At 40.7% G+C, this 15058-nt stretch overlaps 1 protein-coding gene across 2 annotated transcripts in view; it reads left to right on the top strand.

The window, feature by feature from the left end:
• Positions 1-11329: 11329 nt before the first annotated feature.
• GARRE1 (granule associated Rac and RHOG effector 1) overlaps positions 11330-15058 on the top strand; it is a 51841-nt gene continuing 48112 nt past the window's right edge. The window contains exon 1 of one of the 2 annotated variants that reach the window (XM_035336432.1): positions 11330-11458. The gene's annotated coding sequence lies outside the window, so the exon portion shown is untranslated. The remainder of the gene's footprint in view (positions 11459-15058) is intronic. The other variant, XM_035336431.1, reaches the window with a different exon arrangement.

Raw genomic sequence — 15058 nt, 5'->3', positions numbered from 1 at the left:
AATGGTGCCTGCTCTGATTTTTATATTACATTCAGTTTAAAAATTCTATACAGATCTATTTATTTACTCGTTGTCAGCCTTGCCCACTTACTATACAAGGTTATTATGGCTGACTTGAATATGAAAATAAAAAGAAATTCAGGAAGCACAATTAATAATTCTGCTACTGATGCAATGACCAGGAAGCTTACTCTTTCATAACTGCATTAGTGGTGTCACACTAATGAGACTAAGTAGTAGAAAAAAACTAAGGAGATTTTTTCTCATGTGGAAGGATGGTGAATTAAATTAAATACATAAAGTAACTGCATGATAAATTATGTACATTTTGTCTATATTTTTGTCTATATTCACAGTAAAAGCACTTGCCTAGTTCAGACAGGAAATCATTGCGAAAGCCTGGATGTGGGGCTGTGATCCAGCCATCTTTGTCTCCTGTTTTTATAATGTGAGCCAATCAGTTAGGTAAAATATCATTTCACTGAAAACAATGGGAAATTCATTTTGATGGTAGTGAAATTATGTTGGATGCCATAATTTTTCCAGGTAATTGTTATATTTATGATATATTTGCATTAATTACATACTATTATAATTATGTGTAATTACATACATTTTACATAGTGTACTTATTTTGCACATACACTATAAAATAGAGAGGGAATGTCTTAAGACAAAGTATGTGGATAAAATGCTACTTACTGCCAGGTAAAAAGTACTTTTCACAACGGCAATGGTTTAATACAGTCATTTAAGTTACTTAGGTTTCTAGCAAAATGCATTTTCTACAGTCATGGGGTCTGATCTCAGTCCCAATAAGTTTAACACAAAGATTGCTCATCTTAAAAGCAACAGAACCACACTCTCAGAATATTTCTTTCCAATAGGCTTACTACTCTTAACTGTTCACTGTTGCTGCAGTGAATAGCATACACATCTGAGGATTAAGGCTTTTGCAGTATCCAACAGGAGGTGGCTTTCAGTTACACTATCTCGATTATATGCGTATTAATTCAAAGTTCTAGCAAATTCCCTGTGTATGATTTTTAGATTGCCAAGAGAGTCCCTAATGGGAAGCGCAGACAACTTTCAAGTACCATTCACATGTAGTAATTCTTGGCAGCTGACCCACTAAAGCAGAGTTTTAAGACTTGTGCTTTGCACTATCATTTCTGCTACTAGTTTCCTTCCTCCCCTCTCAGTGGGACTCCTGTCGGGAATGTAACACACATCAGTGGAGTAAGCAGTGATGTGCCAGCCTGCGTCTGCTACAAAGCGGCCTAAAAATAAAACCCAATTGGACAATGCCATTTGGTGTACAGCAGCAAACGTTCCAGTAATGTAAACCAGACTGTCAGCAAAGATAAATGATTGTTCAGCTGCATACCAAACAAATCTCAGGATCTTAAAAATAATAATACTAATAAAAAAATCTTTGATTTTCACTTATAAGCTTAATCTCTAGAGACTTATTATCATTGCAATTTAATGAATTATCACATCAGTGAAATTATAACGAGCATCTCATGAACATTTTGTTTAAAATTACTAATATGTTTTAACAAACCAGCCCATCTTGCAGCTTGTTTCAGTTCAAGAAAGTTCTCTGGTAATGTAGATTTTGTTTTACAAAATGCCTACCCATCAAGTGACATTTTTTCCTGTGCATATCAGAAGAGCTCAATTGTTTTGCCACGATCTCTCTTTAAAATCTCGGTTCTGTAGACTGACTTTTTCAAAACCAGTCTACAGGCTGATGTTGTTATTTCTACTGATTCGATTTGAAATACCTATTTATTTATTTATTTCCCTGTGTGTGTATATGAGATTCCTTGAATTTAAAAGGCTATGGTCACATGGAGTGCACAAGTAACTGATGCAAATATTTTCAGGCTCTTCAATTACAGATACAACTTTGTACCTCATCTTTCAAGCTACTTTACAATTTTGCACAGGAGAACTCAAAAAGAAATCACATCCCTACTGAATAAGATTCTAAAGATATTTACAGTTCTTAATTCTTTATTCATAATTCTTTGGCCTTGAAACAAATGCCAACATTCATGTTATTGTAAAATGGGAGTAGAATTAAATGCCTAATGGAATCACATTAGCTGCAGGTCTCAGGCCTTTAAAGAGATCAATAAATGGATCTCACAGCAAGATCAGTTCCATGATTTTTAACATCATTAATTAAAAACATGACAAAGGCTAACGTGCTTTAGACATCTTCTATTTGTTACAATGTTTATGCAGAGAAAGCCCAAAATTACATGTATACCATTGTGCAGCTGGAGAAATGAGTTTTACAAACATTTCTGTTTATGTATTTTCAGAAAAATGATTACATACTCTAAAAAACATAGTGTATAAAACCACTACAGATTGAACTTCATTCTTATTATGTACTATGCTGTTTTGCCAGTCCTGCATGTACAAAAACCATGAGAGAACATCACAAAGCATTACAAGTTTGATTTTCTTAGGAAACCACCATTCCTAAAATTTGGAGACTAAAAACCATCAGTTGCATGCAACTTGCAATCAGAAGTCCAAAATTAGCAACTCTGAAGTCTCTCAATATGTCATTTGCTCCATATGAGAAGAAAAACAGAAAAACTCCTGTCAGGGACAAATTCATTTAATCCCCAAATCCTGCTCCTCTGAAACCATCACTGGGGTCACCCTGTCTACACAGTGAAGAGTTTGCTTGTTGGCACAGAGGTCAGTCAAATTCACGTGTTTGTGGGCAATTATTCCAGGAAATAGCAAATCATATTACTTCAACAACTATACAGATTATTTGTTCTCTAAAATAAATACTCAATAGAATGGGGGGAAAGGGAGGTGTACACATTGTACATTTTAATTTAAGAACCCAGTAACAGAAATTTTTAATTACTTTTATGATTATTATCTGATACAGTCTCCATGACAGGACAGAATTGTCTCCAAAGGCATAAAGAAAACATTTAGATCTGCATTGCTTCCCCAACTCATAATGCTGTTTACAAGCCCCGATGCTATTGCAGTTTATTTACCACCTTCTTCTATTTTTAGCACTGGTATGGTGAAAAACAAATTACAACTCTCTGTATTTTTATCACATCAATCTTTATAAAAGCATATAATTCATTTATTTCTTGCAGTGTCTGTGGTGACAAGTGAAGCTAGACAAATCAGTGTGTGTATTTATTCATGTACGTATGCATTTCGTGCTATGCTTTAATGGTGTCTTTGAGTTGGACAAAAACTGATTACAGCTAACGTTAGTGAAATATAAAAAAACATAGGCTTATCATTCTGATATCCTTATTTCATATTGAGACAGCATGTATTTACCTTACTCAGAGGAAGCTAAGCATAAGCTACTTTGTTGTGATAAATTCATGACAGGTTCCCCCACTAATTAGTTTTATTTCCTATATGGCTGTGCAGTACGATCTTTTTTCTTCTCCTTTAAAGCTAAACTGATTATCTGTCAACTACATCACCATGCAGTATTCTCTGTATCCTATTATTTCCTTCTTGTCTTCCAACTCCTGGAATTAAAAATGTCCTTGAGACGTATATAGTGTTGACAGTCAATACCAGTATCAAAGTCTAGTTTTGAAAGATCTATATAATAGCAGTTCCCCACTCACTCCTGGAATTCCCAAAGAAAACTAACATATGCAAAATCCAACAACAGAAAACAACTGATGTATAGTATGTGCATGGCCTACACATCATTTTACTACTCCGCTTTCAATAACCATTGTTTTGAAGTTATGTGTCTGAAAGTATATGAAGTATATGTATTTGGGTTATAGCATCTTGATGTGTCAGTGTGGAATTCACAAAAAATGCACCTGTAGGTACTGTTTATCTGCTGCTTTGAATTATTCAGCAGTGCTCACACGAGGCTGAAACGTTTCTTCCCCTCAAACCTCAGCAGGCAGTTGCTGCCACAGGGCTGTTGTCTCATGGTCCCTCATGCCAACACATATGACTTAAACAGGAGTTGCATACATGCAGTTCCTGTGAGACTGAGGTTTTGTTTCCTGCCTCTTAGACCAGCAACAACTGTGTTCTGACAGTCTAGCTTTTTAGCTGGTATGGTAGCTTTACGTGGTAGCTTTTTACATCATTTTTTACAGTACTGCAATTGATGAGATGTCATGCAAAGAGCAGAGAACCACAGCTACCAATTTCAAAAAAGTTAAACACAATTTATACTAATGACAGATGAATCAGGACCTTTGGAGCCAAATCACAGGAGAGAGGTTTGTACATGCCTCTTGACCTCAAAGTTAAGATAGGGGATGCAGAGAGCACCTTTAAATAGACCACACAGACATAAAGGGCATCGATCTGCCTTAGATACCCTGGTGCCTTTGAAGATGATGAAGGATCTAAAGTACTGAGTGATGCCAGAGAAATAACTTTTGGTAGCCCTTAAACTTCAAGCATAGGAATACCCAAACAAGACATTTCTTGGCTGTGAAAAAGACAGCAGTATAGTGAACCATAAACACTGTGAGACCTGCTCCTGGGTGCCTGGCATGTGTCCAGCAGCGCAGGATATTTGCATCTAATAACATAGCCAGCTGTGCGCCCTTTTGGCTAAGAAAGTTTAGAAAACAAACATAAGTAAAAAACCACTGGGAGCTGTATTGCTCACTTCATCTTAGTGATAAGCAGAGTGAACTCCTCAAGCCTGATGTCAAATTTACCAAGGAGAACCAGATCCAGGTGGTGGACCACAAAGAAAACAAACCAAATACACTCTTGGCTGCTGTTACAGAGAAAGTGTGAAAGCGTTACAAGCTGACTAAATAAATCAAGAACCTGAAACCTGCCACGGAGGTCAGCTACGCTGGCTTTCCTGTTGGAGCCAGAGGAAAGTGGTACTGAGCCAACCAGGCATTGCTAACTCACCGGCCGCATGGAACGCAGACAAGACTGGGTTGCCAAGTTTTAGTAAATAAGTCCCACTCTCCTCTGTCAACATCTTCTCAAGCACAGGACAGACAGGTGGCCAAAGACTACCTCATAGGTATCTCATGTTTCATGATGTCACCAGGAGACCTGGACTGCTCTGGACAGGACACCTAAAAAGAGGCTCTGTATTGAGGGGTTTATCAATAATCGTTTACAAAGAAAGCTTTTATAGTCTTGTATTTCATTGTTTCTGAGAAATGCCTTCCTGTAAGTGGATTACCTACAGCACAATCCCACGCAGGGCCTTTGGGTATTTCTGTCATTAATGAAGAAACTCTAGAGAAAAGACTAATCCATTCAAGTGTCGTGCCTGCATCAGAACACAGCTTTTATCAACTACAGGTTTCCCTGTGTTAGCAAGTAATTTAGCAAAGTTTTGACCATGAGATATTGGCTTGCAAGTTTCTCTGATATTTTTCTGTTCAACCTACTTTCATAATTCCATGTTCTACATTACGAAATGACTCCTTATTTGGCAGTTTTCCACAACACAACGTAATCTGTATAGGCAAAAGGTGGCAGCAGTACCACTAAGGCAGTTGAAATTAAGTTGCCTTTGTTACAGTACCCTGACAGACACTAAGGCAATGTGCTAACTAAAGCTTTCAGTTCCCTCTGCTGCAGGAACTACCATATGGAAATTCTTCAATACTACCATTTAGGCTTCCTTCCAGACCACTTCAAACAGTTATAAATATTTATAAACATATATAAAACATTTTGCGTATTTATATAAAAATAAATTTTAAATAAATCATCCAAGATTCACCATTCATCTGGTAACATGTTTCATATAGACCGTTAAAATAAGAATTATATGTCCAATGTAAGACACTTTCTAAAAAAGACAATTTGTGTTATCTGAGACATACATAACACCTCACTAAAATCAGTTACACAAGGTCAAGAAAAGAAAATGTAATTTGGCAGCTAGTAACTGATTTCAAACATTTAATAGAAGGGATTATATTTTTCTGTACCTGTCTATAAATGTAGCTCCAGAATTCATTCTAAATTTTGTTTTACTCCTTCTTAAGTTGTGTTTAGACTCAATTACATTACGAACCCTAAATACCCTATTAATAAATTGTGCCAGTCAGAATTACATTTTATTCCTGCTCACAATCTTACAATGGAATATACATAGATGCCATATTAATTTCTAGGTAAAAAGGATAGTCTAATTCTCATCACACATTTAGAGCATATCTGTTTTCTAATAGTCTTCTAAGATCTAGTATTATAAAATGTTGTCAACAACAGTTCTTTGTATCTCAGTCTCTAACATCTCCATACTTGCGGCATACTTTGCAAAGTTCTGAGCCAACGGCTAACCAATAATGAACTCATAATCATTTGATACTCGTCAGAATAAATCTATTTAAAATACAAAAAATTCTATGGTATTTAGATGGTCATGCAAACTATTTTACCACAGCTGGTTGAAAAGTACATTTTTGTGGTTTTGCAAGCTGACTCCTTTTTTGTGAAAGTTTTCAAGAAAACAAGCAAAATGAGATCCCAGACATCTGAATCATCAGACTTCAAAAAAATTATATCATGTTTAAGTAGTTGACTTCCTGAAGCAAAAATGTGAAATGCCAGTGACTATTTTGTGCATGTAGTTGGGAGTGCTCCATTCCTGTACCCATCTAGCTTATTGAAACAGAGAAAGAATTTATCTCAGGGTCTAGTCCTCCATTTCAGCACAACTGGAAGACAGCTTTTTAAGCAGAACAGCAACTTAAAAACAAACACATCTCCTTCATCTCAGGATTAGGGACAGTGACCTTAAAAATATCTGAAATTCTTCCAGTGCCTGTAAACAAAAAAGGACTGCCGGCCCTCATGATCATGTGTCACTTACAAAACATTCTTACTTGTTGGCTACTTTTTGGAAAGGTTATTTGCTGTCAATCAAGTGACAAGTTCTGCTTATAATAATGGTGATGACATCAGACCTGCAGAAGAGAAGATTAGTATGGGGTGTCTAAATATATAAACTAGAAGGTCATGGGATATGTCCAACGACAATTGAAGTCAATGGCTTCCATTCACTTCAATCAGAACAGGACTGGTACATGTAAAATAAGAGATTCTTTTGTATATATATTTATTTTCCCTGTAGCCAGTGTCACTGGCTTGCAGCCTAGGATTTTTTAAGGTGACCTGGATCTTTTATTTGTCTGAGAAGAAAAGGTGGTTGTCCCTATTTTTATTTTTAGGTAGCCATATATAGTCAGTCATGTTCACTCTTTCCAAAGTGGGACTTGCCCTGTGGAAGTAACAGGCAAGAATTTTTCCACACAACAGCCTGGGGGCTCTAACCACGGATTCCTTTTGCCATTTGGTAGTGTTTACAAAGAAGCTGGGCAAGAGGCCAATTCTCATTTTAAGCCTCAGGTTGGACACAATAGTTGGTCAATGTACTGAGGAGTATAAAGCATAGGTCAGCAGCTTTCCTGTTAGGCAGCAAATAACTAAATTTCATTTGTCTGAAATAGGATTTTAGTTGTCCAGGGCTGCAGGACAAAAGGACTATTCTCACCCTGACAGCTGGAATGGATGATTTGTGAAATGTATTTTTAGAAGTCTTATTTGCCTACGTGTATGCCTGCATTGTCAAACATTCAGACAGCAAGAGCAAGTTAGACTCTGAGCTGCGAGAACTGTGACATACTGTACAAACTGTATAATGAATCTAGGTCTAAAACTGCATTTTCATTACTTCTCATCCTCCAATTGCAAATGTACCATCCAAATATTGAGGCAACACCATTGCTGCTCTTCCTGTACTTCAAAGTACAATCACAACTTTCACAGTAGTTAGTAACCACAAAGGGAAAATCACTGTTGACACAATAGAACATTAGTGATCAAGCCTGCTTTCCAAAATCACCCTGGTTTTCCCCACATTTCCTTTTCCTATACATATCTCTATCTGATTAACAGAAACAACAATCCCTTGTAAATTAGTTTCTACCCTTAACAAGACAACCCACTCCTGAGGGATTCTATTACTAACATTCATCCTCCTAATCTTATCCCACACCTTGCTGATACGCATATCCTTATTAACATTAGCACACTGGCTATTGTGCCAGTGCTGCTTTTTTTCTGAGCTAATGATTTCTTCCTCTACAGCCCCTGAGATCAGGTTGCACTCATAATACGTTTCAAAGCTGGTTTCCTTTCTCGCTAAATAGCATTGTTACATTATTTGTTTATCCAGTGCACCGGTTTCCTTCCCTTCCTATTCAATGGAGGTCTTGGAAAGCACATATTTTGTATATATATATATGTAACATTGATAGGAAAATCACAAATATAATTGAATACATTTTTTGTGTGCAGATCTACATAGGACTTTACTAAATAGTTAATCATACTATCATCTTTCAAGACAATTAGAATTCACAGAATCAAAAATTAGAATATTCAGTATAAATATAGCATTACAAGCATTTAGGAAAACAAATTAATCATCATGTCACACTATGTATTTGTTAGTCCTTAAGAGTTTCCTCTTTATTTTGCATTGGTTATGTACTTCTACTGAATTGAATGTTTTCATACTCTATTCACATGAAGAAGTGTGAACTTTGTATTTATTTATCAGTCTGTCTTAAATTCCTACCATCTGGTTAAGAAATATTAGCTTTAAGGCTAGGATTTTTGTCAGTCTTCTGTGCATTTATGCTCTTAATCTATAAACTTCATCTGTAATAATTTTCAAATGAAATGTCTGACCTTTGGAGATGGTTAAGTGTTAAAAGTTGCTATATACCATTGTAAAAAAATATAATGATATGTAAATAAATCCTGTGAATTAAAATAAAAAATACGCTTATCAAAAAATTCTTTCAACACCACTGACAAAATCAAGTTCTGTGCAGAGCCACTGAATACAATTAATTCACTAGGGTAACAAAATACAGAGCAGATTTGGACACCTACTGCTGGTATAAAAGAACATTTGAGCATTGTAGTGAACTGTAAGGTCTGCAGAATAAATTTCTGCTTGTGAATACAGTATGTTTTCGTCAGCAGAGCTTGTGTAGTTTGGGGATCTGTTTGTCAAACTGTATCTATAGCACTATTTAGAAAAAAGGACTGGTGGATAGGCATCACCTAGGACCGTATTTTTATTCCAATATTTGGAATATTTTATATTCCATTGTTTGCCAGCTATCAGGGCAGGAGCCTGTTGTGATCCTGTGAGCACCGTATTACAGTCTTCACATGACCAAGAACTGCAAGGTATGTGGCTTCGATATCAGAAGGGAAAGAAAATTCCCAGAATAGTTTATAGGTGGGAAACGTCAATAGCTCAACAGGGATTACAGATTTCTTTTTGGACACGCCTGGACTGGATGTGCAAGAAAAGTCAAGAATGAGAGGTAATGTTTGCCTCAATAACTCCTGCTGGTTTTCTTTTTCCTACAAGAGTCTCCAAGGCTGTTCTGTGCAGGCTATGTGGCGCAACCTCAGTGCAAGAGCAACACTTGAGCTCCTGGAGAGCTGCTTGCAGCTAAAAGGCTCCAGAATGGCCACTGTGCTTCTCAAGGATAGGAAATACACGTATACCTAAAAACATGTGTGCTTGTCTGTGTCTCTCCCTTCTTTCTTTTAATAAACAAAACCAAACCAAAAAACAGGAGGTATTTTGGGTCTTTCTTTGGATTATTTTAAGGTGCAGCCAGAGATTCTGGCCTGGGAGGAAGGAAAATACATTGCAGTATTTTTAATCTTTCCCTTCCTTTTCAGTTATTTATACTTTGCTCCTATCAAAAACTTGTTCAACCCCCATCTGAGTCGTTATCTTTTTTTTTTTTTCAAATCAATGTTCACCTACTATTTAGCTAGTTAAAAGGAGAAAAAAGGTACCTTTTCCAGCCCTTTATTGCAATCCCAGAATAAAAAGAATGATCCAGTACCCATCTCTGTTGAAGGAGCCAACAATATGACAGCCTTCTGTTGCCTTGCTTGCTTTCCAAGTATTTCCCAGGTATCTCTTAATTTGAGGACTAAATTTACCAGGAAGAGACAAGCTTAGTAGACATACAAGAATCAGAAAAGTTCGGGGGCAACACATTGATGAGAAGCCCAGTCTGCCAGTAACCATCTGTTAACAGAGAAGGAAACAAAGCCACAGATTGCTCCTAGGCAGCTTCCCACAGACACTATTTGAGGACTATTCCTAGCTTGTGGATATAAGGTGTCCAATAAATTGTCAATTTTACTTCTTCCCACAGAGTTTTCTGATTAGCAGCACAAAAACTGGTAGAAATTATTTGTTTTCACTTTATTAGTATCATATTCTAGTGTTTTGTTGCCTTTTTTTTTAAAATAGAGCCAGATGACCAGAGGCTCAGTCCTGTAAACAAAGTTTTTGCTTATTTATATTCCAAGAACTTTTAATTATTCTCTCACCATTATATATGACCTTATTTTCTAACTTCTAACAACTATTTTTGTATGTTATTAACTTCTTGATCCATTTCAAATGTAAGATTCTAAATAAACCTTAGAAATAAACAATAACCACCTTCTGCTAAGAATGACAGGATTAACAGGATTTTTCTTTGGAAAGAAACAGGATTTGAAAATACATTGAATTGCACAGCAAACCTTTATATATAGAGTCTTCATTAAGCGTGAGGAATAATAATAAACTGGTTCAAATTCACACAGCAAAGCCGTCGTGTACCAGGCCTGTTTTGGTTGGGGCAATTTGTAAGGCTGGCAGCACCATGATAATTATGCCCAAGGGGACCAATTTCAGATAACTTTGTGAGCATTTTACCCAATCCCCAAATAACCGTTTAACAACAGTGGTGAACCCCATAGTTTCCCTAGCTAGCAACTTTAAACAGAAGAGGAATACTGTACTTTGCAGGTGCTGATGGTGATCTCTGTCACTGATCATTCCCGCGTGGAAGGACATACTGCACCTGACCATAAAACGACAGGACGAGAAACCTCGTTATCTGAGGTTAATATAAAATACGGACTGATTTTTATTATTTCCCGTCTTCCCTCGTCCTCCACTCTGAAGTAACAGCCTGCCCGTTCCTCACCCTCCCCATTTGCCCCCCAGCAGCCGGGGCTGGGTCCCCTCACGCGACAGGAGGCAGCAGGGGCCTGCCCCACACCTCGAGGGAGCTCGGAGTGTCTGTGTGTGTTCGTGTGGAAGGACCGGGGGCGAGCTCCTCAGCACCCCCATGCCGGGACAAGGCCCCACACCTCCCCGCTCACCCCTCCTCAGCTCCCTGAAGCGCCGCTCCCCCCCGTCAGCCCTCAGCCGCCCGCCCCCCTCCCGCCTTCCCCTTCCCGCTGTCAGTCGCGGCTCCGCCCGCCCCCGGCCGGTCCTTGCCCGCCTCCTTCCCTCCCCCGGCGCCCGGCGGAGGAGCCGCCGTTTCCGGAGTACACAGAGCGGCGCTGGCCGGGCGGCGGCGGCGGCTGTCGCGGGCAGGTGAGTGAGCGAGCGCCGCCGCCATGCCCCCTCTCATCGCCGCCCTTCCTCAGCCCTCCCGCGGCTCCGCAGCCTGCCGGGCCCTGGCGGTGCGAGGCACCGGGCTGGCGTGGCCGGCGTTACCGCCGCTCTCCTTCCCTCTCCCGGGTGCCTAGGCGAGCAGCGGGCGCTCTGGGGCCGGGAGGAGCCCCCCGGCGGCTCGGCGGGAGGGCGGCGGTGCCCAGAGGCGCGGCCCGGGGGCTGTCGCCGCGCTCCCTCGGCAGCGCCGGCCTGGCCCTGCTGTGGCGGCGGGAGCAGGCTCGGTACGGCTCGGCACGGGGCGGTGGCGAGGCTCCGGCCGCGTCCCTTTCTCCCCTTTCCTCCGCCGTGACCCGAGTGCGGGCAGCCCGGCGGGGCCTGCTCCTTGCGGGCGCCCCTTCGTGGCGTGCTGTGACCGCCCGCCGCTCCCTCCGGCCTGCTCCGGCCCCGCAGTGAGCGACAGAGACCCCGCGGCGGGGGCCTCGCCTTAGGGCGGCGCGGCTCTGCCCGGCCGCTTCCCCGCATCGGGGCCCGGCCGGGCTCCGGGGACTGCCCCCGGGAGGTGCCCCCTGGAGAGGCCTGGCACTAGGCTCCCCCAAGCCCCCGGCCCGCAGCGGTGTCTCCGCGCTGCCGCCCGCGCTCGGCTTTCACCTGACGCTCGCTTCCAGCGCTATTTAGTGTTATTCTTAGTCCCTCGTGTACATATTGCGGGCTGAAGGGGGAAACTCTCGTTTTGGGGTGTAGCTGAAAACTTTGCTACTATAGCTTCACTTCGCCCTGCTTGAGACAGGGCCTGCGCGGGGTCTTATCACTGAGTGGCAAGGAGCTGGGGCAGGTATAAATTTGCTAGGTGAAGGGAAGTTACTTCAGTAATCTGAACAATTTTGATAGATCTCTCTTGATTTTGTTCCAGGTGGAATTGCAAGCCTAGTTACAGGTACAAGTCAGCCATTATTATTAGTTTTCCAGAGGAACTGGGTGTCATGGTGAAGAGGGCGGCGTACATCAGCCCTCTATAGTGGCGATAAGTGTCCGGCTCCTCACAGCCGGTCAGCCTGGGGCTTTAGAGGCACGTGTAGCTGGCAAAAGGTGCAGGTTTGGTTCCCAAAATGGCACTGGGCCTTGTAACAGCCAGCGTGGCTGTTGGATAATCTCAAAACCAGAGGCCGGGGAAAAGGTCAGTGCTGGTTTTAAGGCCGTTGTTGCTTGTATACTCAGGCTGACACCATCTTGGGGTGCTGTTGCTGTTTTCTGTGGGTGACGGATGGCTGAAGCTCCTGCAATCTGCTCCCCTTCCTTCACCTCTCTGAGGTATGTGGCATGTGTCGCGGAGCTCCCAGCCACATGAAGGTTTCGGTATGCAGTTCATGGGATCAGGAGTGCTGGCCGATCATGGCGTGCACTCAGGTGCTATTTGTGTATCATGTACATCGTGATTTTGCACTTGGCTGGAGCCTTTTCCTAAGTAGCGTTTCTACAGAAGACCCTAATTCTGGAGAGAATTGCTATTCTTCCAAATTTAGGACTTGCACAAGGATTTTGCTTCTTTTTCTTTCCCTCCTAGAAGGAGGGCTTTTCTCTTTTGCACTATTACAGTTGTGAAGAAGGTGTGTTTTGGGTCAACATGTGTTTCTGCTGCTTCATGTCACCTTTGAGGTGTGAGGAACTGGGCTGGAAGCAACGCGGAGCTGCTCCTTCATGTGCGTCTTGTGGTGTTGCTTCTTAGGTCAGCGTAAGGCATAAATCCTTCTGTTAGCGTTTTTCATTCTGAATCAGGAGTTACTCAGAGGTGTTAGGAAACTAGAAATACTGCATACAGGGAATATTTTTGAGACAAAAGTCTCTTCTGAGACTCTGAAATGTGGCTAACGATTGATCCTTCGTACAAAGCAGTATGAAAATAATCTTTTAAAAGAATAGTCTGAGTTTCTTCCACCTCTTAGGCATCAACTTGTATTTGATCACTTGAATCTTTTTTTCTGTGTTTTTTTTTCTTCTGCCTCCAAACTAAGAGCGCTTTTCCCCCCACTTCTTCCCACAATGTATTATTTTTCATGACCTCCTCTTCCCCTGCATACAAATGACTGCCAGGCTTTCTTTGCAGGAAAACAATTGTATTTTTACCGTCGTGTGAGGTATAAGTAAGCTTCCTTTTATATCCTGTATTGAGTGTAGTTTTAAGTGCTGCTGCTTGCCTCTCATTACTCGAAACAGGGTGGTGTGAAGAGAAATTGTGCCGCTGCTTTTGTTTATATAGTAGTGCTGTAATAGGAAAAGACTTGTTCTTGGTACAGTGAATGCTGGTACACCAGAGATCCTGCTAATGATAGTGATTAATAGGTGCTGCTCAAAATAGCTATCACTGTTGATATGACTAATTGTACTGTATGAGAAGAACTCCTTTATTCCCAGTAATCTCAAGGTGTTTCTACAGTTCTAGAGAAATGCCTGATACGTGCAGACAGAGAAATGCCCAGTGAAATGCAGAACTTAAAATGAAGTGTGGCAATTCTTCAACAGCTTGCTGCTGTGCTGCAAAAACACTTGGGGCTGAAAATGAAGAATATCTTCTTGTGGTTACTGTAGGTAGATAGAATATTATTACTGGAATTGGATGCTAGCCAGAAAAACACCCTACATGTTACAAACAATGCCAGGGTATTGTTAGTAGCTATAGAAAGGGTTTTATATCATACATGAAAGATGACATTTCCAGCAGCATGGGTAACCTCATCACAAAAACAGTGTGCTGAGGCTGGTTCCCAGGGCAGCTGATTCTGCTAGGCTCGACAAAATCTACATTATAATCACAACAGTCTTCCTAGAGCTTGGTGATATGTCTCAATTAGTGTTTTTTGACCTTCGTTGGCCTTTGGGTAACAACAATTTATTAGTAACATGCTGCAGGCAATCTTGTGTTCTCCAGGCAAAATTGTATTCTGGGACGTTTAAATTTTGTACATCTTGTGGCTGAAAGCAACTCTGGAACCACAGGTCTAAACCACAGAAGGTGCTGTCTCTCGGTATCTTCAGAATCTGAAGCTTTGCCTGGTAGGATGAAAAAATGTTTTGAAAGCTAAGTGGAATTTGTTAAAGATGTGTTCCAGACTCACTGAGATGCTAGTATTAATGTTTTGTTGTGCCTTTTTGGCTTTGTGTGGGTTTCTTGTCTTCTGTTGTTGGTATATTTAAGGATAATTTTATAGTAGGAGGGATTTAGTCCATTCTGCCCCCAAAGAAACTGTTAAGTTGTGGGAGAGGGGAGCATGAGGCATTAATATTACTAATACTTCTTTGCAGTTTAATTGCTGAATTTGTCTGATATGATCCCAGTCTTCTGGTGTTCTGTGAATATATCATTTTGGTCAAATCAATGAATTTTGCCAAAAAGATGACATTGGTGAGATGTTTCACTAATGTTACAAGACAAGAATTATTTTGGGAACTGTGGTGGTCTTGAAATAACAATCTTGCCTTAGTCAGTTGTAATTGGTGAGGATTAGTATATTGTTTTCTTAAAAATAAATTTGGGGAGCTTACTCTGCATGGTTCTATTAAGCTTATCAACTTTGCACGAGGCAA

The sequence above is a fragment of the Oxyura jamaicensis genome, chromosome 11 (genome assembly GCF_011077185.1).
Source record: "Oxyura jamaicensis isolate SHBP4307 breed ruddy duck chromosome 11, BPBGC_Ojam_1.0, whole genome shotgun sequence".
NCBI classification, from domain to species: Eukaryota; Metazoa; Chordata; class Aves; order Anseriformes; family Anatidae; genus Oxyura; species Oxyura jamaicensis.
This window is presented reverse-complemented; position numbering and strand designations above follow the sequence as displayed.